At 41.9% G+C, this 19,303-nt stretch overlaps 2 long non-coding RNA genes across 4 annotated transcripts in view; one reads left to right on the top strand and one right to left on the bottom strand.

Annotated features, from left to right (window-relative positions):
• LOC309609239 overlaps positions 1 to 16,927 on the bottom strand; it is a 32,031-nt gene extending 15,104 nt beyond the window's left edge. Inside the window, exons 1-4 of one of the 3 annotated variants that reach the window (XR_014233323.1) lie at positions 11,133 to 16,927; positions 9,392 to 9,443; positions 7,007 to 7,082; positions 4,077 to 4,214 (exon numbers count right to left, since the gene is read on the bottom strand). This is a non-coding gene — a long non-coding RNA (uncharacterized lncRNA). The other 2 variants (XR_014233324.1, XR_014233325.1) reach the window with 2 other exon arrangements.
• LOC309609248 overlaps positions 1 to 17,976 on the top strand; it is a 310,822-nt gene extending 292,846 nt beyond the window's left edge. The window contains exon 2 of the long non-coding RNA XR_014233340.1: positions 16,937 to 17,976. This is a non-coding gene — a long non-coding RNA (uncharacterized lncRNA). The remainder of the gene's footprint in view (positions 1 to 16,936) is intronic.
• Positions 17,977 to 19,303: the final 1,327 nt, after the last annotated feature.

Below are 19,303 nucleotides of genomic sequence, written 5' to 3'. Positions count from 1 at the left end.
AGGGAGCCATAGAACAAGAGATCCCAGAGATCTAGTCTACAGCACCCACCTGTCTGGTCTGTTTGCTTGCCCAGTATTTCCCCCTTGTTTTAGTAAGAGTGCTCTAAAATTTTCCTGTTGAGGAATGTACTAGTTTTCTATCATTGCTGTAACAAATTACCATAAATTTAGTGGCTGAAAATAATACAAATTTATCATCTTATTTACTTACTTCTGGAGGTTGGAAATCAACAATAGGTCTCGCTGAGCTAAAGTCAAGGTATCAGCAGGGCTGGGTCCTCCTGGAAGCCCTTGGGAAGAATCTGCTCCTCTGCGTTTTCCAGTTTCTAGAGACTGCCCGCATACCATGGCTCATGGCCTCATTCCTCCATCTTCAAAGCCGGCAACATCAGGCCAAGTCCCTCTCATGTTACCATCTCTCTGGTTGTCCCTCTTCTGCCCCTTTCTTCCACTTTTAAGAATGCTGGTGATTATATTGGGTTTACCTGGATAATCTCCCTAGTTTAAGGTCACCTGATTGGCAACCTTAATTCCTCTTTGCCATGTAACCTATTCACAGTTCCTTCCAGATTGGGATATAGACCTCTTTGGAGTGGTGTTGAGAGCATTGCTCTATGTGGCACAGCGAAACTCTCCTTTTCACTCCTGGGTCATATATTCTGGGTTTATCCAACCCAACAACCCTGGCTCACAGCGCAGACTTGGGACTTTTACTGGATTTCCTGGCAAACAGCCCCTACCCACACATCCCGCTTTTGATGAGCAGATCACCGCTCACCTGCTCTGAAGACGGGTCAGGGGTGGGGCCTCTCCCTGACTGGTTGGAGCCCTTTCCATTCTGGCTGTTAAATAACCAGACGATCCTCTCTGCTGCTGAAGGGGATGAGCTGGTAGCTGGTGTGTCCACCTTTGCCAAAATACCGGACCAGCATTCTTAAAAATGAAGCCTCTTCCTCCTGCTGCTGCTTTCAGGGAGCTACTATGCAAGTATGCAAGTACTCTCTAAAAAACAAAGGCAACTAGAATAAGATCTCTTTAATGATATTCAGCTTAGCACTGTTTGGTCCTTTGTTTAGTACTCACTGGCTTGAGCTGAGCATCAGGATGGTACATCAATGTCCAACATTGATTTGGATTCTTTCTCTAGCCTCCCCTTTGTCATTCTCAGCATCCCCAAAGTCGTCTTCTTTTTTTTTTTAATGCAGTAAAATATGTTTACTAGGATTCGCCTGAAAGACCCCTTATTAGTTAGGTTTCTGCTACCTAAATGCTGTGTAACAAATTCTCCAAAGTCTCAGTGGCTTAACAAAAGCATTTCTTTTCTTCCTCACAGGTCTGTGGAGCAGTTGGGGCAGCTCTGCTTTGGGTTACGGATCAGGATCAGGTCTACTCCACATTTCTCTCATTTTCCTTGGACCAACAGCTACCTGGGACAGTTCTTCTCATGGTAAAGGACAGGAGCACAAGGGGCCAAGCCAACCTACAGGAGCATCTTCAAGGTCTGTGCTCATGTCATGGCCACTAACATTCCATTGCCCAAAAAGTGTCATATGCCAAGTCCCACATCGAAGGGTGGGGAAATATACTCTGATCTCTCCAGTGGGAGGCACTGTAGAGCAACATGGCAAAGACTGGATGTATTCCAAGGTGGAAGCGAATTGGGATAATCTAATCCTATCATAGACACCCTCCATTTTGATATTGTCCTTCTCGTTCATAGAAAAGGAGAAAATAAGTACATAAAGAGGTCATTTCAAGAATTTCTGCAAAAAATTTTTTGACATTACCAGGATTAGAAAGATTTCACCCCATCTCCTACCTGTAGATCCGATTTCATGGGACTTGTGCAGGAGCACAGTACCTCACACCCAGAAAGACCCCACATTTGGTTTAATGCTCTGCTGTCAGTATCTTGAAGTTCTTAATGTTTTGACCAAGGGGCCCTGCATTTTCAATTTGCACTGGCCCCCACAGATTACGTAGCCAGTCCTGCCTATACATGCTGTATTTATGGTCCCAGATGGTAGAATTAATGTTCGGAATAGCGGCCCTGAGACCTGTACGTTCCAGAATGATCCAAAATTCAATTGCAATTACCATGTATTTTTATTCATTCAACATGTTTACTGGGTGCTGTTATAATTCTAAGTTTTAGAGAGAAAACCAAGAACTAACCAGCCCTGCTCTCATCAGGTTTACATTGCGCCATCCTTCCTGCTATCTGCCACTGGACAGATGACTTTCATTATAGCCATTAAAGGGAAATCCGATACAGACATTCATAACAGAGTGTGCCATGGATCATGTATGCTGAAGGTCACAAGCAAGTCCCAGCACCCAGCAGGAACTCCTTCCATCCCAATCTTTTCCTCTCAAGAAGGCAAATCAGAACACAAGTGAGTAAGAGTGCCACTATTAGCTCATCTTAAAGCCACTCTGCTTTATCTTTATCTGTGAAAGCTAATAAATCTTTCACAACTTTGCTACTTTGGATATTATCCTAGTCTCTGAAGTGACAAAAATATCCATTTTAGAAAGGTTTTCAACCATAAAGACTGAAGTCAAAGAGCAGACCGAGTTTCTGGTTAACATTTCCCAAGGGCTCTGCAAATACTGCGAGAAATGCCACTTTGTGACAGCTTCAGCCAAACACCAGGCTCCTGCTTCAAGAGAGCCGCTCACTACTATGTTGCTCAGAGGAGTGGAAAGATGTCGAATTGCTGGTCTGCGCGAAAGATCAAAACAGGTGTATTTCATACTCAAGCAGCAGGGATCCTGCCCTGGGAAGGAACCAGTCCCTTTCCTCATTTGCTTGCTTTACAGAAATTCATGCCCTTAGGTCCAATACCGCCACCCCCCACCCCAGACCAGACTTTCTGCTTCCAGCAAGCCCAGCTGGACTCAACATGTTCACAACCCCCACAGATGCCTCCATGATACAGAGGGCACCACCAGCTCTATCGAAGCCTGTTTCTCCTGCCTCCTAGGGCCTAGTTCTCAGACCTTAGCCTACATCAGAATCACCTGGGAGCTTGTTAAACACTGATTTCAGGGCTCTAGCCTATGGTTTTTGATTCAGTTAAGTCTTGGGTAGGTCCCTTGCTTTCCTGGTAAGTTACCGGGTGCCTGCTGCTGCAGGTTTGGGTACCAGCCTTCGACAACTACTGCTCTAGGGCATCGCCTTGGGCCCTGAAAGCCTGTCCTCAGTGCAAAAGATCCTCATTCTCTTTGGCTTCTGACCACCCCCTTCTCAGCTTTCCTCAATTCCCATTCATTCTTCACCTCCCTTCGATAATCCCCCTGCCTTACATGCCACTGAAAGCATTCTCCCTGAAGGCAAGCACGGTGCACCTGCTGCTAAATTCAACAGACGGGCATCACCACTTGGGTGCCTCACCAGCCACGCCACAACTCAGCATGTCTGAACTGAACTCCCTGCCTTTCTCCCTGCACTCTTGGTCTGGTGTTTGAAGCTGCCCAGCTGCATGTGTTCCCTTCCTTCTGGTGACAGTATTGCCCTTACTTGCAGCAACTGCTTCTCCCTGCTCTGTGTTGTTCAGGTGTGATTTCCAATGGAACCCTCCTGACACCTTGATTTTGAACTTCTGGCCCCCAGAACTGTAAGAAAATTAATTTCTTGTTGTTTTAAGCCACCCGGTTTGTGGTGATTTGTTACAGCAGCCACAGGAAACAAACACATGCTAATTCCATTCTAATGGCCTGGGGGGGGAGGGGGGGAGGGGCAGGGGCAGGGGAACCCTGCTTAGGAGATCTGACCTAAGATACAGAAAGGGGGAAATTTCAAAGCTTCCTCAGGCAAGGTCTGATTGCTTAAAAAACAGTCCATCACCAAACCATCCCGTATGAAGATAGTTACCATTTTGGCACAGATACTTAGCCAATCAAGCACTCACAAAGTAGGACAATCTATCTCTTACACCAACCCTGTTTATTTAGTCTCCTGAAGTTGTAGGGCATTCTCTCTGTAGAGAGAGGAAAGACTTTCGCTGTATAATAAATTAAGAAAAAAAAAAAAAGTTTAGTTTCACTGAACAGTCCTTTCTTAGAAAGCTTACAATTAATTTCCTTTGTAATTTCCGGTGATAAGTGCTGATAGCAGATTTCCTTGCCAGCTTTTGTAATCCCAATGACATCACAGAACCTCCATCACTGTAGAAAATTGTTCTTTTAGGTGGCAGTGATGACATCAACCACTACAAGGGGGGAAAAAAAAGAAACAACAGGAAATTCTACATTCAGCTGTAAACTGATAAATGAAGGAGGAACTGGTTGTTAAAGTAAGTTCCCTTAACTAAAGCCAGTAATTCTCAATTACTTGGCTTTATTTATTCGACCTATTTATTTCTATAATCTCACTTGTAGTACAAGTCCCTAGTCAAAAAGGCTCCTCACTCCCAAAAAAACCCAGGGATTATAGGTTAGAACCCCTCACTTTGGGGGATCCCGAGGTCACGTTGCCTCATGTCAGGCATAAGCAGAGGAGCTGAGAAAGATCCAGACACAGGGCTAGGATATAATTTTTAGAATGGAAGGAAGGAAGGAAAGGAGGGAGGGAGGGAGGGGAAAGAAAAGGAAAGAAGGAAAGAAAGAAGGAAGGGAAGAAGGACAGAAAGAGGGAGAAAGAGAGAGAGAAAGAAAGAAAGGAAAGGTTAAAAGAAAAGAAATAAATACAGAAAGTCAATAAACATTTGAGCTGGGCAACCTAACAAACTGTATTAGTCAGGGTTCTCCAGAGAAGCAGAACCGACAGGATGTGTGTATATAGAGACTGAGTTTCATTTTATTACAGAACATCATGTAGAGTTTGATCTCATTTATATACAATTGAAGAAGTAAATTGCTATATTTCCTGGAAAGGACATTTACCAGAATCTTAATTCTAGTTATCTACGAGTGGTGGAATTTCAGGTTATTTTTGTAACATTTATTGGGGGCATACTATGTGTCAGGCATTCTTTCAAGTATTTTACATGGATTAAATTCATTCAGTAATCTGTATGGTTTGCATTTTTAAGAAAACCAAAATCATGTATCATTTTCCCAAAAAAACTATGAAGCAGTTTTTTAAAATATCCCTTCTATTCTCATACATGGGCAGCCCTTGTTTCCCAAAGCTAAACAACCTTGGGACTACTGAGAGTCTGAAACTGATGTATGCAGATCCCACCCAGAGTTATTACTCGAAATCTCGCCGTTTCACAAAAAACTGATGCTCTCCCATTGCTGTTGGAGTGTTTTGTTTTATTTGATTGTTTTCATGGCTCCTCTCTTGTTTATTAAGAACTGGGTAAGTGAGTAATATGTTCCCTTTTAACCCCAATCTTACTCTTAACCCTCTCCCACAGACAACCCTTCTAATGTATTTAGTTTGCATTCTTTTGTCTCTGTGTGTTCTTATAAAATATGTGCTGTTTGGTAAGCTCGTATTTTTAATTGACCTAAATGGTTTGACTTCACATCTCATTCAAGAGTTCTCTCTGCCACATGCCCCCTACAACCACCCATCCAGTGCCTGCACCCACTTAACGCTCTCATTGTTTCTGCCGTTGCTGCCTCAGGGATTCCTAGAGTTGGAAGAGTGCCCTCCATCATCCCTCCTCCAACCGCTCACTCCCAATCCCCAGAACTTAAGGTTCATTAGACCACCCAAAAGTCAACCTTGTTTTTTTTCATTTGTGTAGCCCTCTTCCCTGAGAAACTTGCTCCAAGTTCTTCATTTGCTCTCCTGGAGGGAATTGCAAAGCTAGCAATGATTGCCAAGCCAAGTAGCAAAGTAAGGTCCCTGGACAAGGCACTATCTGCTACCTCTCTCACCTCCAAGTAACTCCTCTGCCCTTCTAAGTCACTTTCCCTTCTCCACTGGGTTGAAGCAGCCTTGTTTCCCAACTTGTGCTATTGCTTATCTCAGGAGGCTGGATCTTCAGCCCCAAGATTCCTTTACTGAATCTTCCAGAAGACCTAACATGTCCTTCATCAGATCACAGGACTTATAAGAATGTATGTGATGAGTTCTCTTTCTATAATTTCTGCGTTCCACTTACCCTATTGGCTGCCTTTAACTTTAGTCTGATGTAATCTGCAGAAAAATGCTAAGGGTGGGGCATGGTCAGAGGGGATTGATCTCAAAGTTAATGAAGTTTGAGTTTCAAAGCCCCTACCTTGTAAAGGCCCTAGGAAAAGTCCAACGCTGCTCACAAGGGCATGTGTTTTTGTTAAATTTGCAAAATTAAGACATTGTAACCGCAGTCAGTTAAGACCTCTGTCCTTGTTCTCTGACATTCCTCCCATCACAATCTCCCACGTGTCAGGGAGCTTTGGAGAGTCCTTGGACATGTTGGGATCTGGCTAAAGGAAAGTTGGCTTGGGGATACACATAGTGGGGTTTAGTAGATGTAAGCACTGTCATGTCTTCTTGTTATAGTATTTGCAACCTAAAATTGTATTCTTTTCTTAAAGAGGGTTTCCAAAATTATAATGCCTCCCTTCACCTCCCAAAGCTGGGTCTTCCCAGTCAGTGAAGCCCAGAGAAATTTGCTTCAGAATCCATGTATCCCTAGGGGTGACCTTGGACCTTGCTGGCTCTGTCCTGATCTTTGTTTTGAAACATTCCTGTTGTAGGTGGACCCCTAATTCCACTGAAGCGCAGCGCTTGGCTCAGAGTATAGCTTCCAATCTACACCTTTTTGTCGATTTTCTTTTTGTGCCTCTCCCCACTGCCCCCCTACACACACACACACACACACACACACACACACACACACACACACACACGCAAACACGCGCACGCGCACTCGTCTATATCTGGTGAAGTTGCATCTTCTATTTAAGTTTCAGAAGAATACTAAGTATTTAAGATTTAAGTAACTGGAGTGCAGATTGGCAGTGAGCCAGCTGTTTGAGCTCAAATGTACAAGGCAAACACTTCCAAGAATGCCCACAGCTGCCAGTCTCAACTTTAGAGGGCAAGAGGAGGAAACAGGCTTACATGGCAGATGTTCTGTCTGGGTGTCTCTCTGGAATTGAGGCTGTTTGATGAGGCAGAAATATTTTCAACTCTTCACCTAACAAAACAGTGAAGGAACAAAACTCTTTTAAATTAGAAAAATCTCTCAAACCAATATCTCAGCAAAATTTTTAGCACATACACCAAAAAAAGTGCTCAAGAACTATTAAGTTAAGTTAATTCTCCTTTTAGAGCAAAGCACCACCCCCCCCCAACCCTGGCCGTCATTGCAAATGGACTCTGTTTCCATCTAAAATGTCCCGGGAGAGACGTCTTTCCGTTGGCCTACATTCAAGGTCAAGTTTTTTGTTGGTTTTTAGGGAGGAGAGGGGAGAATTGCTTTCATCTTCTTTCCCTCTGCAAAATGCCTTTCCAGAAGTGTTAACCCTACCTATTTTTTTAAAAAATGTTAACCTCCATTTCTCTGGCAGACTTTCAAATCATTTTTTCTGGTTATAAAAATAATCTATCCATCTATTACTTGAACAAATATTTACAGAGTACCTACAATATCTCGGGCCCTATTCTAGGTACTTCTTTCACTAGGAGAATTTTCCCTATCTTATTAACTAGACTTTGCAAACACTTTAATATCATAATATTTATGATAAGCAGACCCCAGAATTTATTTAGCCATTCTCTTTTTGTTAAACACTTAGACCATTTCCAATATCTCCCTACTGTAAATTATGCAGCAATGACCATCCTTGCAATAGTCTCTTGTCTATATCTATGATTATTTCTTCAGAACAGATATCTAGGAGTGGAATTACTAGATCAAAGGGTATGAACACTCTAAAGTTTCTTAATAAACATCTTGGCAGAGTTTCTGATGCGTATTACCACCTTTGACTTCCTCAAATCTTCATCAAAGGGAGAATCACTCACCCCTATTTAAAGACAGGAGAGTATCTTCCATTCCTTCTACAGAGATTTGCTGATTCCTAAAATAATTTCATTTCCTGGTGGCGATAAAAGTAATCTGGCGTGATAAAACTCCAGTTGTTTTCCTGAACACCTATAGTCCTTTTGGTACTATACTCATCCTCTAGGAGCACATTTTTGCACTCTTTTTGCAAAGGCAAAATACTTAGAGAAGAAAGAGTATCCACACACTCATCTGCTCATTGTTATCGCTCTACGCAAACAAGGACTCAACTCAGAAAGGAAATCACTCATGAGAAATATGGAATCATGCAAAGGTATGTAAGATTCGAGTAATCATCTTCATTCCTCTACGTATTGGGGGGGTTTGAGGAGGAGAGAGGATGTATAGTTAAGCATCTCCCTGATTAGCCTTGCTCACAATAACAGCACATGGAGTAAAGGAGCCTTCCCACCTCATCAGCACCTCTGCTCTGGCAATTCAACTGGTAAAAATGCCTCACGGAGGCGCTTTTCAATATATAAGCAAATTTCATTGCATAGCATTTTATCCTCTAATTTTTCTTCTGGAACCACTTCATTCCCTGACTCTCTACTAAGAAGAATTTCTGCTTTCCAAGAAAACCAGTGCTGTCTTGAGAATGCCCCCAGTATTCTGTCCTCAAGAAGAAAAACTAGGGGAAACAAAGAAAACTAGGAGCAAGTCCCCTTTGATGTAGTTCAGGGTGGAATACTTGCTAACTGCATTGCTTTGTAGTCTTATTTGGATCAGAAGCCCTTTTAGCAGGGATTTCATTTATATAATGGTCTGCTTAAGACAAAGATTATTAAGATTGAAATTCAAGCTCTTCTCTTTCCTGGAAGCCGGGCAGCCTAAACATAACTGATTGCCTGGTCTTTTTTTTCTCCAGCTGAGTCCCGGCTATGGAGAAATCCATGAGGAGGACAAAGAGTTTCTTCTCTGCATAAACAAAAGGGGCTTTACCGAAGTGGAGGACAGAATCTGTGGTGTGGTAAGGGACAGCACCATCATTCATTCATGCAACAGTGACTTATTGAATGCTTAGTATGTGCCAGAAACTAGACCAGGCACTGTGTGAGAGAAACAGACAGATAGCCTGCTCTCATGGAGCCTGAGCTGAGTGAGAAGCAAACACTAAACAAATACAGTTGACCCTTGAGCAACATGGGCTTGAACTGCGCAGGTCCACTTATATGCAGATTTCTTTTTTTTTAGTTTTTTTCAAATACTACAGTACTACATCACCAGGGTTGGTTGAATCTGTGGATGCTGAACTGTGGATAGGGAGGGCCGACTATAAGTTATATGTGGATTTTCCATTGTGCAGAGGGTCAGCGCCCCTAACCCCTGCGTTGTTCGAGGGTCAGCTGTACTCATGCCCATGAATATAAAACCACAGTCTTGGTGTGTGCAGGGCATCGAGAACGCAGAGCTGTGGATGCCTATGATAAAGGATTTACCTTAATGGGGAAGGCAGGCAGCTGTTGCTGGAGTTTGGATCTGAAGGATAAGCTGGAAAAGAGGCAAGAAAGTGTGTATCAGGCAGAGGGAAGAGCATGAACAGAGGGGCTGCAGTCAGAGAGTGAAGAGAAGGGGGGAGTTTGTGGGATGACCCCATGATCAAGGTCATGCAGGGTTTTGGTCTTCATCCTAAATGGGTCTTTAGACTGTTAAAGCCCCTATTACTTGACAATTCCACTCTTAGGTATTTACCCAAGAGAAATGAAAACTTATATCCCCAAAAGACTTAACATGAATATTCACAGCTGCCTTAAAATAGCCTAAAACTGGAAACAATCCAAATGTCCATCAACAAGAGAATGGATAAATAAATTGCAGTATATTCATACTCAACTGAAAGGAATGAACACACAACAACACAGAATGCCGTCCAGAAGATTATTTTGAGTAAAAATAGCCAGGCACAAAAGAAGTCCATACTGTGTATTTATATCTGTATGGATCCAAAAATGGGCAAAACTAATCTATGGTGATAAAAATCAGAAAGTGTTTGCCTCTGGGTGTGGGAGGCTGGGCAGGGAGTGAAATCACTGGAAAAGGGGAGCAAGAGAACTTTCTGAGGTGATAAAAATGTTCTATATTTTGTGTGGGGTGGTGATTTCACAAGCATATCCAATTATCAAAACTCCTCAAACTGTACTGAAGATCTGTGCATTGTATTATTTGTAAAATATATATCAAAGTTTTTTTAAAAGTACAATACACATTAAACTGTTTAACTACAGGAATGACATCAGATTTGCAATGTGAATAAAGCCCCCTGGCTGTGGTCTGGAGAACGATAAGAAGGGGCCTGAATGGAAGTGGGTAGATCATTTCCTCTGCTTTATTCAAATTACCTAGAAGCTGGAATACCCCCGAGCATCAATGCATATCATCAATGCATATTCTGTCCTTAACAGAGGAGAATTCAGACTTCTCCTTGCTCACCTCCTCGAGGAGTTGTGCAAAACAGTTGTCAATGAACCACAAAGGGAATTTAGCTGGAGAAAAAGGTTGGAAAGCTGGGGTAAGAGACTGAAGAAACCACAAAGGCAGTAGATTGAACCAATTCTATTACACAGAATCTTTCAAGGCAGGATTAAAGTAATCCTGTTTGTTTTTAATATTTCAAATCTGTAGAATGCTTTCTTGGGTTCTATTCCCCCATCTACAATTTTCTTCTGAAATTAAGAATCTAACGGGCTACAACTTGCTGATGCAACAGGAAGCAAAAGTTATCTTTTACCCATAGTTGGAATGAACAGAATTAAAATGAGATAAGACTGAGTCAGCTTATGTCTCAGAAAGAACACAGGCAATATTATAGCAATCAAAGAGGGTTTGGGGACAGTCGGGTGGGGTTGTAGGATCCTAAAGGGCTTATCCCAGGCACCACCACAAAGTCAGAAAGGCACCTGTTTGCTGAAGCTTTAAAAGAACCACAGAAGCTAAGCATTTTAGAGCTGGAAAGGATTCTTAGAGGGCATTTCAGCCTATACATTTCACCCATGAAAGCAGGAGTAAAGGGACTAAATTACCCAGGAATATTCATAACTAACATTTGATTAGCACTTTACCAAGTACTTCCACATTTATTGCCTCATTAAACCCCCATAAAGTGTTGACAAATAGCAATTGTTAATTCTTCTTTTCAGAAGTTGGGGCTCAAAGAGTGAAGCAGAGAAAGTGAATTCTTACTGATGTATGAGTTTCTCTTCTTCTTCTAGGGTGCGTCACTAGATCACTGTTCCTAGCTCTCTTGCAGTTGGAGGAGTAGAGCAGCAGAGAACTAAGTTTCTGCCCAATGAAATATGGCAGAAGCCCCCTCCTTTAGGGCTGACCCACCATACAATCCTCTCTTCACATTTTCTCTTCTCCTTTGCCTGGCATTCAGATGCATGGGATCCAGTAGAGGAGTTCGCGGCCTCAAGGGATGGTGAAGCCACCCACTGGAAGGAGCCTGGGTCTCTGAATGACTCTGTGGAGCAGAGATGTTTTTCCCATTGTGAAATTGACCCAAGTGAGAATATAGCAGTAATGAGAAATAAGCCCTTCCTCTGTCCAGGCGCTGACGTTTTGATGTTGTTGCACCAGTTAACCTAAATAACATAAGAAAAACTAAGGGACTCATGCAAAATCCATATATTAATTTATTTAACAAAAAAATGTAAGGGCACCTACCAGGTACTGGTGGGGGACCACAGACACCTAAGGGGATGGGAGGAACCCCCAGCAACTGGGTAGGATGTGGGGTGTGGGGTGAGTGAAGGGGGAGGAGAAGTGGAGGTGGGACAGGACTGGCGCCCGAGGGGCGGCTGGGGGAGGGGAAGGGATCCCACACCCAAAGAGGGAAACTGGGGGACCATTGGGAGGGCAGAGGATCAAAAGGGAGCATGGCCAGGTTTCCCCTCTACACTCGGGTCCCCAGGAACCTGCTGAGATCCCGGGCCTGATCCTCTGCCCACCTAGGCTCCCTCCAGCTGCACGGGTCCTGCCTGAGGGACAGGGAGGGAGGGAAGGGGGAGCAAAAGTAAAGGCCGGACCTCAGGGATTGGCACCCCTGAGGGGTGGCTGGGGGGACAGGAGGAGTTCCTACACCCAGTGGGACCCACCCATGGTTAGGGGTCCAGCGGCAATGGGGGGTGGGGAGGACCCTGGGGGAGATGGTGGGGGAGGGGCACGAAGGAACTGAAGGGAATGGGGCCAGCGCTTTCCCTGTCCACTTAGGCACCAGGGAGCCTGTTGGGCTCCTGGGCCTAATCCTCTGCCCTCGGAGCCTCCCTCCTGCCCCACAGAACCCGAGCCCCGCCCCTACACCCCCACCCAGGGCCCCACCTCTACACTCGGAGACCCCGTCCAACGAGCTGGGCCTAAACCCCACCCACACACCCTCACCCAGGGCCTTACCTCCAAACTCCGGAACTCCACACTCCAGAGGCCCTCCTTTCCACGTGCTGCCTCTCCCCTTCCCCACAGGCCCTAAGCAGAGGATCCGCCCCACGCTTGAACGTCGCCCCACCTAGGCCCTGGGTCCTGCCTAAGTTCCACCCCCGCCAAAACTCTGCCCCATAGCCAAGGCTTTTTTTTTTTTTTTCCTTTTTTCCTCTTTTAGACTGGGGTTCTGTTTTACCTTGTTGATTCATTGTTGTTGATTCTTTTATATTTTTATTTTTCCTAATAAATCTTTTACTTTCCTAATTTTATTTTATTCTTTATACTTTGTTATTGTTCTCTCCTTTGGCTTGTTCTCCCACCTCCTTTTATTATTGTTTTTCTGTTGTGGTTTTATTTGACCTTTTTGCAGTTGTTTCAATTATAGTTTTATTTTTCCTAATATATTTTTTATCTTTCTAATTTTATTTTGCTTTTTATTCTTTGATATTATACTGCTCCTTCTTTTCCTTCTTTCTTCCTTTTTTTTTAAAATTTAGTTATTATTTATTTATTATTTTATTATTTTTGGCTGTGTTAGGTCTTCGTTTCTGTGCGAGGGCTTTCTCTAGTTGCAGCAAGCGGGGGCCACTCTTCATCGTGATGCACGGGCCTCTCACTATTGCGGCCTCTCTTGTTGCGGAGCACAGGCTCCAGACGCGCAGGCTCAGTAGTTGTGGCTCACGGGCCTAGTTGCTCCACGGCATGTGGGATTTTCCCAGACCAGGGCTCGAACCCATGTCCCCTGCATTGGCAGGCAGATTCTCAACCACTGTGCCACCAGGGAAGCCCCTTTTTTTTTTTTTTTTTAACCACACCACAAAGCTTACGGGATCTTGGTTCCCAGGCCAGAAGTCGGGCCCAAGCTCCTGTAGTGGGAGCTCTGAGTCCAAACCACTGGACTAACAGAGAACCTCAGACCCCAGGGACTATCAATTGGAGTGAGGCCTCCCGGAGGTCCTCATCTCAGCACCAAGACCCAGCTCTAACCAACTGCCTGCAGACTCCAGTGCTGGACGTCTCAGGTCAAACAACCAGTAAGACGGGAATACAACACGACCCATCAAAAAAAAAATAAAATGACAAAAAATATGTTACAGATGAAGGAGCAAGGTAAAAGCCTACAAGACCAAATAAATGAAGACAAAATAGGCAACCTACCTGAAAAAGAATTCAGAGTAATGACAGTAAAGATGATCCGAAATCTTGGAAACAGAATGGAGAAAATACAAGAAACATTTAACAAGGATCTAGAAGAACTAAAGAGCAAACAAACAGTGATGAACAACACAATTATTGAAATTAAAAATACTCTAGAAGGAATCAAATCAGAATAACTGAGGCAGAAGAGTGGATAAGTGAGCTGTAAGATAAAATGGTGGAAATAACTGCCAGGGAGCAGAATAAAGAAAAAAGAATGAAAAGAATTGAGGACAGTCTCAGAGACCTCTGGGACAACACTAAACGCACCAACATTGGAATTATAGGGGTCCCAGAAGAAGAAGAGACAAAGAAAGGGTCTGAGAAAATATTTGAAGAGATTATAGTCGAAAACTTCCCTAGCATGGGAAATGAAATAGCCACCCAAGTCCAAGAAGCACCAACAGTCCCAGGCAGGATAAACCCAAGAAGAAACATGCTAAGACACATATTAATCAAACAATCAAAAATTAAATACAAAGAAAAATATTAAAAGCAGCAAGGGAAAAGCAACAAATAACATACAAGGGAATCCCCATAAGGGTAACAGCTGATCTTTCAGCAGAAACTCTGCAAGCCAGAAGAGAGTGGCAGGACATATTTAAAGTGATGAAAGGGAAAAACATACAATCAAGATTACTGTACCCAGCAAGGATCTCATTCAGATTTGATGGAATAATCAAAAGCTTTACAGACAAGCAATAATTAAGAGAATTCAGCACCACCAAAAGAGCTTTACAACAAATGCTAAAGGAACTTCTCTAGGTAGGAAACACAAGAGAAGGAAAAGACCTACAAAAACAAACCCCCAAAAATTAAGAAAATGGTAATAGGAAAATACATATTGATAATTACCTTAAATGTAAATGGATTAAATGCTACAGCCAAAAGACATAGACTAGCTGAATGGATACAAAAACAAGACCCATACATATGCTGTCTACAAGAGACCCACTTCAGACCTAGGGACCCATACAGACTGAAAGTGAGGGGATGGAAAAAGATATTCCATGCCAATGGAAATCAAAAGAAAGCTGGAGTAGCAATTCTCATATCAGACAAAATAGACTTTAAAATAAAGACTATTAGAAGAGACAAAGAAGGACACTACATAATGATCAAGGGATAAATCCAAGAAGAATATATAACAATTGTAAATATTTATGCACCCAACATAGGAGCACCTCAATACATAAGGCAAATGCTAACAGCCATAAAAGGGGAAATCGACAGTAACACAATAATAGTAAGGGACTTTAACACCCAACTTTCACCAATGGACAGATGATCCAAAATAAAAATAAATAAGGAAACACAAGCTTTAAATGACACATTAAACAAGATGGACTTAATAGATATTTATAGGACATTCCATCCAAAAACAACAGAATACACTTTCTTCTCAAGTGCTCATGCAACATTCTCCAGGATAGACCATATCTTGGATCACAAATCAAGCCTTGGTAAATTAAAAAAAATTGAAATCGTATCAAGTATCTCTTCCAACCACAATGCTGAGACTAGATACCAATTACAGGAAAAAAACTGTAAAAAATACAAACACATGGAGGCTAAACAATACACTACAAAATAACCAAGAGATCACTGAAGAAATCAAAGAGGAAATCAAAAAATACCTAGAAACAAATGACAATGAAAACACGACGACCCAAAACCTATGGGATGCAGCAAAAGCAGTTCTAAGAGGGAAGTTTATAGCAGTACAATCCTACCTCAAGAAACAAGAAATATTTCAAATAAACAACCTAACCTTACACCTAAAGCAATTAGAGAAAGAATAAAAAAACCCCAAAGTTAGCAGAAGGAAAGAAATCATAAAGATCAGATCAGAAATAAACGAAAAAGAAATGAAGCAAACGATAGCAAAGATCAATAAAACTAAAAGCTGGTTCTTTGAGGAGATAAACAAAATTGATAAACCATTAGCCAGACTCATCAAGAAAAAAAGGGAGAAGACTCAAATCAACAGAATTAGAAATGAAAAAGGAGAAGTAACAACTGACACTGCAGAAATACAAAGGATCATGAAAGATTACTAAAAGCAACTATGTGCCAATAAAATGGACAACCTGGAATAAATGGACAAATTCATAGAAAAGCACAACCTTCCCACACTGAACCAGGAAGAAATAGAAAATATAAACAGACCAATCACAAGCACTGAATTGAAACTGTGATTAAAAATCTTCCAACAAACAAAAGCCCAGGACCAGAGGCTTCACAGGCGAATTCTATCAAACATTTAGAGAAGAGCTAACACCTATCCTTCTCAAACTCTTCCAAAATATAGCAGAGGGAGGAACACTCCCAAACTCGTTCTACAAGGCCACCATCACCCTGATACCAAAACCAGACAAAGATGTCACAAAGAAAGAACACTACAGGCCAATATCTCTGATGAACATAGATGCAAAAATCCTCAACAAAATACTAGCAAACAGAATCCAACAACACATTAAAAGGATGATACACCATGATCAAGTGGGGTTTACCCCAGGAATGCAAGGATTCTTCAATATATGCAAATCAATCAATGTGATACACCATATTAACAAATTGAAGGATAAAAATCATATGATAATCTTAATAGATGCAGAAAAAGCTTTCAACAAAATTCAACACCCATTTATGATAAAAACTCTCCAGAAAGTAGGCATACAGGGAACCTACCTCAACATAATAAAGGCCATATATGACAAACCCACAGCCAACATTGTTCTCAATGGTGAAAAACTGAAACCATTTCCCCTAAGATCAGGAACAAGACAAGGTTGCCCACTCTCACCACTATTCTTCAACATAGTTTTAGAAGTTTTAGCCACAGCAATCAGAGAAGAAAAAAGAAATAAAAGGATTCCAAATCAGAAAAGAAGAAGTAAAACTGTCACTGTTTGCAAATGACATGATACTATACATAGATGCTACCAGAAAACTACTAGAGCTAATCAATGAATTTGGTAAAGTAGCAGGATACAAAATTAATGCATGGAAATCTCTTGCATTCCTATACACTAATGATGAAAAATCTGAAAGAGAAATTAAGGAAATACTCCCATTTACCACTGCAACAAAAAGAATAAAATACCTAGGAATAAACCTACCTAAGGAGACAAAAGACCTGTATGCAGAAAACTATAAGACACTGATGAAAGAAATTAAAGATGATACCAACAGATGGAGAGATATACCATGTTCTTGGATTGGAAGAATCAACATTGTGAAAATGAGTATACTACCCAAAGCAATCTACAGATTCAATGCAATCCCTATCAAACTACCAATGGCATTTTTCACAGAACTAGAACAAAAAATTTCACAATTTGTATGTAAACACAAAAGACTCCGAATAGCCAAAGCAATCTTAAGAAAGAAAAACGGAGCTGGAGGAATCAGGCTCCTGGACTTCAGACTATACTACAAAGCTACAGTAATCAAGACAGTATGGTACTGGCACAAAAACAGAAATATAGATCAATGGAACAGGATAGAAAGCCCAGAGATAAACCCACACACATATGGTCACCTTACCTTTGATAAAGGAGGCAAGAGTATACAATGGAGAAAAGACAGCCTCTTCAATAAGTGGTGCTGGGAAAACTGGACGGCTACATGTAAAAGAATGAAATTAGAACACTCCCTAACACCATACACAAAAATAAACTCAAAATGGATTAAAGACCTAAATGTAAGGCCAGACACTATAAAACTCTTAGAGGAAAACAGAGGCAGAACACTCTATGACATAAATCACAGAAAGATCTTTTCTGACCCACCTCCTAGAGAAATGGAAATAAAAACAAAAATAAACAAATGGGACCTAATGAAACTTAAAATCTTTTGCACAGCAAAGGAAACCATAAACAAGACGAAAAGACAACCCTCAGAATGGGAGACAATATTTGCAAACGAAGCAACTGACAAAGGATTAATCTCCAAAATTTACAAGGAGGTCATGCAGCTCAATATCGAAAAAACAAACAACCCAATCAAAAAATGGGCAGAAGACCTAAATAGACATTTCTCCAAGGAAGATATACAGATTGCCAACAAAGACATGAAAAGATGCTCAAAATCACTAATCATCAGAGAAATGCAAATCAAAACTACAATGAGGGGCTTCCCTGGTGGCACAGTGGTTGAGAATCTGCCTGCCAACGCAGGGGACACGGGTTTGAGCCCTGGTCCGGGAAGATCCCACATGCCGCAGAGCAACTAGGCCCATGAGCCACAACTACTGAGCCTGCGCGTCTGGAGCCTGTGCTCTGCAACGAGAGGCTGTGATAGTGAGAGGCCCGCACACTGCAATGAAGAGTGGCCCCCGCTTGCCGCAACTAGAGAAAGCCCTCATACAGAAACAAAGACCCAACACAGCCAAAAATTAATTAATTAATTTAAAAAAAAACCAAAACTTATTAGGATTTTTCTAGTTATCTGTAAAAAAAAAAAAAAAAACAAAACTACAATGAGGTATCACCTCACAGCAGTCAGAATGGCCATCATCAAAAAATCTACAAACAATAAATGCTGGAGAGGGTGTGGAGAAAAGGGAACACTCTTGCACTGTTGGTGGGAATGTAAATTGATACAGCCACTATGGAGAAGAGTATGGAGGTTCCTTAAAAAACTAAAAATAGAACTACCATATGACCCAGCAATCCCACTGCTGGGCACATACCCTGAGAAAACCATAATTCAAAGAGTCATGTACCAAAATGTTCATTGTAGCACTATTTACAATAGCCAGGACATGGAAGCAACCTAAGTGTCCATCGACAGATGAATGGATAAAGAAGATGTGGCACATATATACAATGGAATATTACTCAGCCATAAAAAGAAATGAAACTGAGTTATTTGTAGTGAGGTGGATGGACCTAGAGTCTGTCATACAGAGTGAAGTAAGTCAGAAAGAGAAAAACAAATAATGTATGCTAACACATATATATTCAATCTAAAGAAAAAAAAGGTTCTGATGAACCTAGGAGCAGGACAGGAATAAAGACACAGACGTAGAGAATGGACTTGAGGACACGGGGAGGGGGAAGTGTAAGCTGGGACGAAGTGAGAGAGCAGCACTGACATATAAACACTACCAAATGTAAAATAGCTGGTGGGAAGCAGCTGCATAGCACAGGGAGATCAGCTTGGTGCTTTGCGACCACCTAGAGGGTGGGATAAGGAGGGTAGGAGGGAGACACAAGAGGGAGGGGATATGGGGATATATGTATGCATATAGCTGATTCACTTTGTTATACAGCAGAAACTAACACAACACTGTAGGCAATTATACTCCAATAAAGATGTTTAAAAAAAAATGTATTGAGCATCTAGTACATGTACTCGGCATGGTGTGTTCATCAGTGAATTAAGATAGATCTGGGCCGTGCCCTCATGGGCTTACATCTAGTAGCTAGCTGACACAGTTATGGACAGGGCTAAGATCCAAATGAAAATCTGCTAACTCTAAATTTCTCCCATTTTCTATTTCACATGCTTCCTCCCAAATAATTTGAATCAAAATGTGTGACATTCCTCAAAGGTTACTTTAAAAAGTAGACCATTTATCCCACATATGAATTATGGGATGGAGAAAAGAGGTAGGGGTTGTTTTTTAAGCTTCTACGTTGCCCAAGACCTAAGACGGCCCAGCCATGGTAAAATCCCCTTGTATCATACAGCCTTAGTCAGTAGAAGGGATTGGAAAACCATTGTTTTCA

This window comes from Balaenoptera borealis, assembly GCF_965194805.1.
Source record: "Balaenoptera borealis genome assembly, chromosome: 13".
Lineage (NCBI taxonomy): Eukaryota > Metazoa > Chordata > Mammalia > Artiodactyla > Balaenopteridae > Balaenoptera > Balaenoptera borealis.
Note: the sequence above shows the minus strand (reverse complement) of the source record. Positions and strands in the feature narration are given on the sequence as shown.